This window comes from Rhinopithecus roxellana, chromosome 8, assembly GCF_007565055.1.
Source record: "Rhinopithecus roxellana isolate Shanxi Qingling chromosome 8, ASM756505v1, whole genome shotgun sequence".
In the NCBI taxonomy this organism is placed as follows: domain Eukaryota; kingdom Metazoa; phylum Chordata; class Mammalia; order Primates; family Cercopithecidae; genus Rhinopithecus; species Rhinopithecus roxellana.
In genome coordinates this window covers 75,090,833-75,101,385 of record NC_044556.1, presented here as the reverse complement: position 1 = coordinate 75,101,385, position 10,553 = coordinate 75,090,833, and positions in this window count along the sequence as shown.

Here is a 10,553-nt window from a genome sequence, read left to right as displayed (position 1 = left end):
TTATCTCCTGCCCCCGGGGCTGAGTTTTCTCTGCCTTGGCAGGCTGATAACATGTGGAAGGAAGAGAACAGTTCTAATTAATAGACTAATTAGTGGTACAAGCCTTTAATAGCTGATTATAGGAAAGCCATTCTCCACCCCCCAAGTGATTGATTTATTTATTGCTGTTGTGCTGCATTATTGCAAAATAGTCAGCTTCTAATTATCTATTGGCTGGTTCAATCAGGTCTTTTCCTTCTCTTCTATCTTGTTCTTCCCCTTGCTAAGGGTAGGCACAGGCAGAATGGGAGAACTCAAGCCAGCTGATGATATCTGGACAGATATTAGTGTTGGGATCCTACTGCCACTCCATCTTGAGTGCTTAGAGCTGGAAAGGGAATATGAGGTTCGAGGGAAAAGAAGGCAAGAAAATCCCACTCATTCTTCTAGGATAATGTCCCCATAGTGGCTATTCCCTCATGATCCCTCTGACTCTGTACGCCATAACTCACACACATGGTCAGTCACATTAAAAAACAGTATATTTAGGAAACAAGCATGAGAAGACACAAAAAGAAAAAAATTAAATAAAAAATAGTGTAGTGTGGAGCTTAAAAGCAGGCACTAGGCCGGGCGCTGGGGCTTATGCCTATAATCTCAGTACTTTGGGAGGCTGAGGTGGGCAGATCACGAGGTCAGGAGATCAAGACCATCCTGGCTAACACGGTGAAACCCCATCTATACCAAAAGATACAAAAAAATTAGCCAGGCGTGGTGGCAGGAGCCTGTAGTCCCAGCTATTGGGGAGGCTGAGGCAGGAGAATGGCGTGAACACGGGAGGAAGAGGTTACAGTGAGCCGAGATTGCACCACTGCACTCCAGCCTGGGTGACAGAGCAAGACTCTGTCTCAAAAAAAAAAAAAAAAAAAAGCGTGCACTGAAATCTAGCAGCCTGGGTTCAAACCTTGGCTATCCCACTGGCTAGCTGTGTGATCTGGGGCAAGTCTCTTGAACTCACTGTGCCTTATTCTCTAACCTCATTTGTAAAGTGGGAATATAATTGTTCCTCCCTAGGACTGTTGAGGATTAAATATAAAAAGCTATGTAAAGCACTTAGCACGGTACCTAGTATATACTAAGGCCTCAAAAACATTAGCTATGACAATTACTACTGCCTGAAATTATTTAACTTGTCTGACACATCAAAGGACTTTGATAAATGTTTGTAGATGGTGAGTCCTTGAAGTAAAAGGGGTGAAGAAAAGAGGAAATTGAACACTAAGTCATAGTAATAAGGGCTATTTTAAGTTGAATCCTTATCAAGAACTGGGCTCTGAGCTAATTGCTTTATGTACATTCTCTCATTTAATCCTTATGTAACTTAATTTTTACCAGCCTTCTTGAATCATGTTTCATTAACAACCCAAGCCTGGAGAGTCCATGTTTTCCCAAGACATATATATATATATGTGTGTGTATATATATGTATGTGTGTGTATATATATATATATATTTTTTTTTTTTTATTTTACTTTGAGACAGAGTCTTGCTCTGTTGCTCAATCATAGCTCACTGCAGACTTGAAATCCTGGGCCCAAGTCATCCTCCAGCCTCAGCCACCTGAGTGTCTGGGGTGAGAGGTGACAGCCACCATGCCTAGCTGAATTTTTTTTTTTTTTTTTTGTATTTTTTGTAGAGATGAAGTCTTGCTTTATTGCTCAGGCTGCTCTCGAACTCCCAGCTTCAAGTGATCCTCCTGCCTTGACCTCTCAAAGTGCTAGGATTACAAGTATGAGCCACCACACCCAGCCAAGATTTCCAGAGACTCTTGGGGGATGGATTGACATTTTTTGTGATCACTTTTCCTTATGAATTCCTGCTCCAACTGAATTCGGGCACTTTCACCTGCCCGCTGACAATGTTGTCCTCTTATCACATCACTCTCATTCATGGTAAGCGGTCCCCTTCTTTCCTTCTTTCCCCAAAGAGCCCCAGGACATAAGGTCATTTTGCATGGAAGACTTTTACTAAAGGTCAGGGCAACATAGGATTGTGACAGCACCACTCAGACCAGGAAGTGCTGAAAATCATCACGCTAGCATGCCCAGCATCCTTTTTCCTGGCTGCTCTGCCTCCCAGAGCCCTGCCTGCAGTCATTTCTCTCTTTCCCCAATTCTTCCCCTCCATCTCTCTACTGCCCTCCACCTCTCCCTGAAAATATCTGATTACTGTTACTTTATTACACAAAGGAAATTTAACTCTTTTGAACAAACATCTCCATTCTGGGCTATTCTCACTCTGAGATCAGAGGAGGAGCTGAGAATTAGATCCTCAGCTGCTTTTCTTAACCAAAAAAGTTGAACAAAGTGTTTATTCCTCCACAAATGAGTGAAGCACCTCTGTGATGAATCCTGCTCCCCCTAGAATGAAGAAATATGGCAGTCATTTTTTACATTACATCTTTTTCTTCCTGTTATACTTATGGTAATACTATGAGGGTAGATATTATCCCTTGCCCCCCCTTTCTTTTTTCAGATGAGGAAACCGAGGATGGAAAAGGTTAAAAAAGTAATCTGCTCAAAGTGACATAGCTAACATGTCAGAGCTGGACTCCAAATACAGGCATGTCTGACTCCAAAGCCAGAGAGAGTGACTATGACACCATGTGGCCACTCGGTGCAGCTCAAGCAGGTCTGAAGTGGGTTGCACCCCCAGGGCAAACCTTACTCGGGAAACCTTTCGCGGGGAAGACTGTATGGGTCAGAGGAAGGTGAATTGATTGACTGAAGGCCAAATACATTAAAATAGAGTTAGAGCTAGGAATAGCTACCTATCTATAGCTTCACGTCTGAGACCCAAGAAGAGATGTTGCTATTAATCACTGCTGAATGATTACCCTGATTGCTTCATTTGTTGATGCTGCAGTTGCTGAATTTTACTGTGCTCTGTTTAACCTTGAGTAGGGCCCCCCTCTCTAGGAAGCTAAGGCAGATTTTCTTTTGCTTGTGGAGTGCTGACTTCATATGTAAAACTGCCAACGACAAGTTGGTTGCCCTGTCTAAGAATGCTAGCCAGGTAGCTGAAGCTCTTATAAGAAGCTCAATAAATTGCTATGGGATGAATGAAAGAATCTCTCACTTTAATTTGTCAGTTCTCTTTCTAAGGAATTACCCAAGGCAGTGGGGGTTCAGGGGTGAGTTAGGCAGAACCAGATGAAGGAGCATCCCAGCTGGAAAGCTGGCTGGGTCACCACAATCATAAGGGATTTAAGAATGTCACTGGAAATGGAACGAGGTTGCAAAAACTGAACTCTTCCCAGAAACAGTAATGAATGTAGGTGGAGATAATTTTCTTTCCTTTTCTTTTTTCTTTTTTTTTGAGACAGTCTCACTCTGTCACCCAGGCTGGAGTACAGTGGTGCGATCTTGGCTCACTGCAACCTCCATCTCCCAGGTTCACGCCATTCTCCTGCCTCAGCCTCCCGAGTAGCTGGGACTACAGGCACCCGCCGCCGCGCCTGGCTAATTTTTTGTATTTTTAATAGAGGCAGGGTTTCACCCTAGCCAGAATGGTCTCAATCTCCTGACCTCGTGATCTGCCCGCCTCGGCCTCCCAAAGTGCTGGGATTACGGGTGTGAGCCACCGCTCCTGGCCAATAATTATCTTTTTTAAAGACAGGGTCTCACTGTGTTGCCTAGGCTGGAGTGTTCTGGTGCAATCATGGTTCACTGCAGCCTTGGCCTCTTTCCTGGGCCCAACTGATCCTCCCACCTCAGCCTCCGAGTAGCTGGGACTACAGGTATGCACTGTCACACCTGGCTAATTTATTTTTATTATTTTTTATTTGCATAGAGACAGATCTTGCTATGTTGAGTAGGCTGGTCTTGAACTCCTGGCCTCAAGCAATCCTCCTACCTCAGCTTCCCAAAGTGCTGGGATTATAGGCATGAGCCACCATGCTACCAGAGAAAATTCTTTAATATATCACTAGTGGAATGGTCAGGAGGATTTTGCCACATAATTGCAATGTGACTTTGGGTTTCTCATACCTAAAATTGGGATTATGATACTTACTGTACTTTTCCCCTCAATAAATGTGATAATGACAAAATTACAGCTTTTCTTATTTGTTTTTTGACCTATTATAATCTGGTCTCTGCCCTCCCCTACTCTCCTGACTGCTTTCACCAAGGTGATAAATCACCTCTTTGTTGAAAATTCCAAACCTCCACCATTCAGTAGTATTAGCCACCATATTCTAGGCTGTCGTCCATGAAATATTCTCATGATCCCAGGCTCAGGATTCTCCTGTCTCGTTATCTGTTGCTGCATAACAAATCACCCCAAAATTCAGAAGCTTAAAACAACATGGAATCGCTCACAGTTTCTTGATTTTTTTTTTTTTTCTGACAGAATCTTGCCCCATTGCCCAGGCTGGAATGCAGTGGCACAAACACAGCCCACTGCAGCCTCAACCTTCTGGGCTCAAGCAATCCTCCTGCCTCACTTCCTGTTTAGCTGGCACTACAGGCACGTGCCATCATGCCTGGCTAATTTTTTAATTTGTTGTAGAGATGGGGTTCTCATTATTTGCCTAGGCTGGTCTCAAACTCCTGGCCTCAAGCAATCCTTCCACCTCAGCCTCCTAAAGGGTTGGGTTTATGGCGTGAGCCACCATACCCGGACTCACGCAGTTTCTTAGGGTCAGCAATCTGGAGCAATTTAGCTGGGTGGAATGGTTTACCTGAGTTGTCTGGCTTGGGTTGTCTCATGAGATTGCAATTGCGCTGTTTATGTATTTATTTATGTTTAATTTAAAACTTTTTTTTAAGGATACTCTTCCAAGGTTTTCCAAGCTTCCTCACATGGCTGTTGGCAGGAGGTTTCAGTTCTTCCCCACATGGAACTCCCTGTAGCCTACCATGACATGATAGACAGTTTCCCCTAGAACAAGGGATCAACAAGAATGAGCATGTACCAAGCCAAGATGAAAGCCACCATGTCTTTTATGACGTAATCTCAGGAGTGACATGCCATCACTTCCACCCCTCTTGTCTCACAGACCAACCCTGATACAGTGTGAGAAGAGCTGACTACACAAGAGCCTTCCTATGAAGAGGTAGTGTTGTGGGCCATCTTGGAAGTCGTCTACTCCAATATTCTTCTTTGCTGACCCTGAAATGTCAGTGTTCACCAGGATTTCATCCTCACACCTCATCTCTTCTCATTCTCCACACATGCCCTTGATACTCCAGTGTCCCCCAGTACCTTCCATTATCATCTAGATTCTAAAGACACCCATGTCTGCATCTCTACCACATTTCCCTATCAAAAACCTCAGGCTTGCACATTGCCTGCTGGAGCCAGAGCCTCTCAAAGTCCACGCATTCCATACTGAACTCATCATCCCTCCAATTCCATTGCTCCTCTTGCACTTCTGTCTTGGGAATGACAATGCTGTCTACTCTGTTGCCAGGCAAGAAACCAGAAAGTCACCCCGTTTCTGTCATATCTAATCAGTGATTTCCAAGACTTTTTGAAGTTTTTTTTTCATTTTTTCCCCACCTTTTTATTTTGAAAATTGTCAAACCTACAGAAAGGGTTGGAAGAAGAGTAAAATGATTCACCATTTACTAGATTGCTTTCATGTAGATTCAAAATTGCTAATATTTTGTCTCATATTTGCTTTCTCTCTCCTTCCCCTCTCTCCATATATATTTTTTCATAATACTACTAAGATGCTATTTACCTTTTCATTCTGGTTATCTCACAGATGTACTGTGTATGTGTGTGTGAATATGATGGACCATTTGAAAGTAAATTACACACATTATGGCCCTTCATCCCTAAAGATTCCTGTGTGCATCGCTCAGAAATAAGAACATGCTCTTACATAACCAAAATGCCATTATTACACCTAAGAACCAAGTCCAGTTGATTTCATCTTTCCACTATGGTCTCCAATTCATTTCTTTCTTTATTTGTTTGTTTGTTTATTTATTTATTTTTTTTGAGACAGAGTCTCACTCTGTTGCCCGGACTGGAGTGCAATGGTGTGATCTTGGCTCACTGCAATCTTCACCTCCTGGGTTCAAGTGATTCTTGTGCCTCAGCCTCCTGATTAGCTGGGATTACAGGCACATGTCACCTACTTTTGTATTTTTAGTAGAGACAGGGTTTCACCATTTTGGCCAGGCTGATCTCGAACTCCTGACCTCAAGTGATCAGCCTGCCTCAGCCTCCCAGAGTGCTGGGATTACAGACGTGTGCCACTGCGCCCAGCCGTATGTCTGCAGTTTAGCCACTTTTCTTCAGGCCACAGTCTTCCTACCCTTCAATAATGCAGTCACCTCCTAACCCTAACTGATTCCTTCTTCAGTCCATGCTCCACACTGAAGCCAAAGTAAGCTTTCTAAAATGCAAATCTGATATGTCACTTCTCTGCTTCAGACTTTTCAATGGCTCTACATTACCTTCAAAATAAAGAATAAGCTTTACATGACACATAAAGCCTTCATCATCTAAATTCATCTAGAGCAGCACAGTCCAGGAGAAACAAAATGTGAACCACATATGTCATTTTAAATGTTCTAGGATCCACATTCTAAAGATGTTAACAAATATAGCTTAAATTAATTTTAAAATACATTTAACCCAATATATCAAAAATATTATCATAGCAAAGCATACTCAGTATAAAAACTATTAATGAAACATCTTACATTATTTTTTTCTAAGTCCTCAAAATCTATCATGTATTTAACATGTACAGCATATCTCAATTCAGATGCTAAATTTTGAAGGGTTAAAGTGAAATGTATTCCTACCGAAACTATAAGGTCATGTTTAACAACAACAACAACAACAAAACATTTTAAAAGCTGTTCCAGTTTTTAAATTTTAGTTTATTGAATTACATATAGCTGGAAATCCTGTCTCTCATTTGCACCAGCCACATTTCAAGTGCTCTGCAGCCACATGTACCAAGGTACTGCTGAAATAGTAACATGTCTAGAGCCACGGTTCTCAAAGTGTGATCAAGGGTCCTCTGGGGGTTCCCTAAAACATTTCCAAGTAGTCTCTGCTGGTCAAAATTATTTTCATAATAATACTAAAAATCTATTTTCCTTTTTCACATTCATTCTCTCACAAGTATACAGTGGAATAGTTCAGAGGCTACCCGTTGTATAATATCACAACAGATTGAATATGAAGCAAACAAAAGAATCAGCATTCTTCCCGTCAGCCAGATATTAGAGAGATTTACCAAAGTCTAAAACAATGACACTCTTTTTCCTAATTGTTTTTGTTTTGGAAAATATAATTCATTTTCATTAAGAAAAGCATTACTTACATTATCCTTACACTCAATGCATATTGTTCTGTCATCTGTCCCTCCCACATCCACCCAATGTAAAGACTTGACAGAAGGGACTGTGTCTTATCCCAGGTGCCTGGCACAGTACCTGGCTTATAATAAGCACTCAAGAAATATTTTTTGAATAAATGAATAAATTGATGAATAAATGGAAACTCTTCTGTGGGTTCTCTTCTATTGGATAAAATTAAACTCTGTGGTTTAGCTTTAAACATCCTACACAAACTGTGACACCCGGATCTTTCTGGTACTCAGCTTCCCTTAACACATTCTACTTCTCTGACATACCAGAAAACACGTTGTCCTTTGGCAGTACCTTATCTTTCCCCATCACTACATATTGTATGTACTCTTCTATCAGTCTCAAATGTCCTTACTCATTACTGCCATCAAAATCATATTCATTTTTACAGGACCCACTCAGAAACCACCTGTTCATGAGATCTTCCCAGCTGGAAAGAATCCTGTCCACATCTAGATAACAGCACCTCATCTAGTCTTTCCTCAAGTTATTTCTCACTTTCTGCTGTGCATTTTTTTCTTGCTTGTTTGTTTAGATGTGTGTTGTATTATCCCCAAGATTTAAACATTTGGGGTTCAAATAAACTCACATCCTATTCATCTTTGCCTCTGCCACTGTGCACCCAGCACAGTTCCTTGTTATTCTCTGAGTTTCAGTTTCTTTTTCTGAGATAATAGAACCTACTTCACAGGGTTTCTGTGAATATTAAGTAAAATATGCTATTTAAATATTGGCACCGTGTCTCAATTTTCATACAGTAAGGACTCAAAAATGTTAACTACTATCATTGTTAGTGTGATTATTATTTGCAGAAATAAATGGACTGAGCAAGTCCTGTTACCTCTACCTTCAAAACACTCTTTGAATTCTGCTTGATCTCATCACTGCCAATATGATTACCTGCTTCCAGCCATGATCATTCTTCTTGTTATGGGCTCTTTTACTTTCTTATCCCTCAACCTCTATTCTCTACTCAGCAGCCAGCATGATCCTTTTAAAACATAAAGCAGATCATATGACTCTTCTGCTCAAAACCCTCCAGTGGCTTCCCAATCTACAACTAAAAGGCCCCATATAGTCTGATCTCCTGTGTCTCCCCACCCCCCCACTCACTGACACAACCTCATGGCCATCTTGCCCTCTGTCATATGAGGCTTTCTGCACTTGGCGGCTTTTCATCATAGGGCTTTGCACTTGTCCTTTCCCCAGTGTGGGATAATTTCTCCCAGCTTGGCATACAACCTGCTTCTCCACTTCATTCAAGCGAACCTGGGCTCTCCACTGTTATTTTTCTGAAAGTAACCACCATAAGTAAAATACCAACCATTATTCTCAATATATTTTATATTTTTCATAGCTCTCAATATGACCTGAAAACACTTGTATATACTTACTGAGATGACATTGTTTACTGTCCTCTTCTGCTAGAATTATAAGCTTCATGAGTGTTTGCTCTATCCCCAGTCTCAAGAACAGTGTCTGGCACATAATAGATGTTCTGGCACATGTGGCACTGTGTCTGGCACATCATAAGACTTGATGAATGATTGAATGGTGGCTGGGAGCCTCTTCGATGGGGGCTTTAGGAAGAGAAGCAGCATTCTGTTGCACAAAATCGATGACCTGTTACTGGTTTTGTGTGAAGAGGAAGTGTGGGATTAATCTACCTAGAGGGGATGAGATGGAAGTGATCTATTTATCTGGACTTAGATGGTATTCCCATTTATCCATTCAGATGAAAATCTGGCTGAAGATAATTCCACGTGAATTATCTCCATAGTGAACAGTGTAATACCCTACAGCTAATTCTCCTCACTACAGCTAATTTTGGCTCACTGTGGGCACTGAGGAAGCCGAATCTCACGGTCTCCTGTGATCTCTTTGTTCCGGGGCTCCTCCAGGACCTGCTTGGCCGGCCAGGCCTACGATAGCTTATGTTGATGAAAAGCTCCAGAAGTGAAGTCCCAAACCTATCTTCACACTGCCACACTGGCTTCATGACATCCAACTGCAGGAACCCGGAGGACTCGGCAGAAGAGTAGGATATAATGGAAGGGAAAACTACAGATTCAGGACTTCTGAATTCTGAGTGATTGGGCAAGCCACCTCCCTTCTCTGAGCCTTACTTTGTCTTTATACCATAAGGGAGTTTAATTAAATGTATCTTTAAAGTCCTCTTCAACAGTGACCTTCTATAGTTATATGAGCTTTGTGTACAAGAGAAATTGGACTAGAGGATGGGGCAGCCAGGGAGAGAAGCTCAACATGGAGGCGATTGAGCTGAGGCTGAGCAGTAGGACCTCAATAAGGCCAGCAGGTGGCGCCATTGCTGTATCGGTATGCTCAGGCCCAAGGTGGGAAAGTTGTATTTTTCCAGAAAGCAGGCAAATTCTTCAGCGCAAGCTGTCCGGCCGTCAGAAGGAACCAGTTGCCGCACCCCACCCCGCAATATACACACACCCCTTCCTCCCAAAGCCTACATTCACGTTCCAACAAACAGGGTGAAATGCATTGCAAGTTGCTAGGCCTGAGGCTGGAGGTGGTTGCAAGTTGCCTTTTCCTCTCCTCCCATGTTTCCTAGGAATCTGAACCCTGAACGCACCCCTCCTACCTGATGACCTAGCTGGGACAGACCCTCACTGGATCACTCTCAAGGCAAGATGTGCAACTAGATGCAGGCCAGCTGGACTTCCCTACTGATTACCATTGTCCTTTGCTCCAATCCTCAGGGTAGCCATCGCCTTCGAGGGAAGACTCTAAACCTCATCATTTCACCTCCCCTGAGTCCTGGGGAGGAACCTATGGTTAGAGAAGTTGGAGAAAAGCAAGAAGGAGATGGGGGTGGAGGAGTGCTGAAGGGAAAGGTCTGGCTTTGTGGAGATAAGAATGGAAGAATCAACCTTTGTTTGGCCCCAGCTGCCTCTGCCAGTGTTGACACACTTGGGAGTGCTTCCTGGAGCTCCTCAGCACTCCTTCCCCAACTTCCCCCTGGTAGGGATTGGGCGGGAGTTGTTCTGGAAGCTGGGGGGAGGTACATGCTTACAGATTTTTTTTTTTTTTTTTTTTTTAAGGCTGCTATCTTAACATTGAGGGTGGAAACCAGCCCCCTCCCTGACTTGACTGTCGGGTCTCTAGAACAGCAATCCCCACATAGACCTTCACTGTGTCTGCTAT